The sequence below is a fragment of the Heterodontus francisci genome, unplaced genomic scaffold (genome assembly GCF_036365525.1).
Source record: "Heterodontus francisci isolate sHetFra1 unplaced genomic scaffold, sHetFra1.hap1 HAP1_SCAFFOLD_1984, whole genome shotgun sequence".
In the NCBI taxonomy this organism is placed as follows: Eukaryota; Metazoa; Chordata; class Chondrichthyes; order Heterodontiformes; family Heterodontidae; genus Heterodontus; species Heterodontus francisci.
Window position 1 is genome coordinate 37501 of NW_027142098.1, and position 2257 is coordinate 39757.

Here is a 2257-nt window from a genome sequence, read left to right on the forward strand (position 1 = left end):
GTTCGCTCCGCAATCCGCCGGCCGATCGGCACCGGGCGGGGCTCTACGGAAAGAGGGGACCCTCCCGCGTCGAGTGCCGGCGCACCGACCCCGCAGGCTGACCGGGAAGGTGAAGACTCACCCCGCTGAATGCCCGGCCCCGGCTACCCTCCGGCTCCGGGGCCATAACTTCGGGGAGGGAGGTCCGATCCCCGCGCGGTCGACGGCAGGCGGTAGGGCTCGGAGGGGCGCGGCCTGGTCCGCGAGTGCCCCGGCGCCGCCCCTCTGCCCGTCCGAGGGACAGTAGGAAATGGCCATACCGCTTTCCGGCCGATTGCCGCCGGACGTCCGGCCGCATTCGCTCGGTCTGCGCGGCCGGCGGTAGCCGGGGGCGAGGGGCATCGGGCGGTGGCGGAACCAGGCCGGCCCGACCGCTGGGGGCCGCCCGGGCGACGTTTGAATCTGTCGGGTCGGACCGCCGAATCCCGCGGGATTTCGGGATCGAATCTGCGGGTGGAATCGGCACCTCGTCCCGCTGTCCGGTTCCCCCCCGTCGACTGCAACGGGTTTCCGAGGCCCGTCGGTCAGGCGCGGTTCGCTCCGCAATCCGCCGGCCGATCGGCACCGGGCGGGGCTCTACGGAAAGAGGGGACCCTCCGGCGTCGAGTGCCGGCGCACCGACCCCGCAGGCTGACCGGGAAGGTTAAGACTCACCCCGCTGAATGCCCGGCCCCGGGCACCCTCCGGCGCCGGGGCCATAACTTCGGGGAGGGAGGTCCGAGCTCCGCGCGGTCGACGGCAGGTGAAAGGGGCCGGTGCGCCGCGGAAGGCGACAGCAGTCCCGTCAGGCTGCACCTCTGCTCGGGCGAACGGCGTCAGGAAAAGGGGAGAGCACTTCCCCACCGATAGCTCCGGAACGCCCGGACCCATTGGCCCGCGGCACCGGTGGCTGCTAGAGGGCCTCCGGCGCCGTCAGCCGGGGTACGTCCCAGGCCGGCCGGACGGCGGGCAGCCGGAGGCAACGGCCTGGAACGGAGCCAGACTTGAGTCGTTCCGTGTGCCGTGGGCAAAAAGGCAGGGCTGCGGGTCAGCGCAGTTTGGCAAACCTAGCCGCAAGTGCGGGAAGGGCGGAGGAGCACACGGACGCCGCCTTCCCAAACTGAGCCCAAAGTGCCCAGGCATGCCCCCTTGATCTCGCCTAATCAGTGAGCCCAAAATAATTTCAGAGTGTGGAAACCTGATCCAAAAAGGTCGAAAAGAACGGCCAGAGATCAAGTCCGAAAGGGGAAATCAGTAACAAGCAAGCAGAGTAATCATTAACCAAAAAGCGCAAAATTATGTTAAAAGTGTGAAATCATTAACCAAAAAGTCGAAAATAATGTCCAGAGACCAAGTCCGAAAGTACAAATAATTAACCAGTAAGCAGAGTCATCATTAACCAAAATCGCAAAAGTAAGTAAAAAGTGTGAAATCATTAACCAAAAATCGCAAAAGTAAGTAAAAAGTGTGAAATCATTAACCAAAAACTCGAAAATAATGTCCAGAGACTAAGTCCGAAAGGGCAAATGGTTAACCAGTAAGCAGAGTAATCATTAACCAAAATGCGCAAAAGTAAGTAAAAAGTGTGAAATCATTAACCAAAAATCGCAAAAGTAAGTAAAAAGTGTGAAATCATTAACCAAAAACTCGAAAATAATCTCCAGAGACTAAGTCCGAAAGGGCAAATAATTAACCAGTAAGCAGAGTAATCATTAACCAAAAAGCGCAAAAATATGTTAAAAGTGTGAAATCATTAACCAAAAACTCGAAAATAATGTCCAGAGACTAAGTCCGAAAGGGCAAATAATTAACCAGTAAGCAGAGTAATCATTAACCAAAAAGCGCAAAAGTAAGTAAAAAGTGTGAAATCATTAACCAAAAAGTCGAAAATAATGCCCAGAGACTAAGTCCGAAAGGGCAAATGGTTAACCAGAAAATCCGTCGAATAATGTCCAGAGACTAAGTCCGAAAGGGCAAATGGTTAACCAGTGGAAGGGCGATCAAGCGGAAAAATTTGCCCCGGTTACCCGGGATGGAGTTCCAGAGGTCCGGCCAGAGTTGTCAAATTCGTCCCGCTGATCGGACGCTTGTCATTCGGGTGGCTGGGGGTTGGCGGGGTATCTGCACAGTAGTAGGAGGTGGCAAGTCGGGACTTGGACGTTTATTCCAAGAGTCCACCCGAGCCTCCAGGTCTGCAGAGACCGACCCTAGCTGCCGCCCAACCGACTTTTAAGCCTTA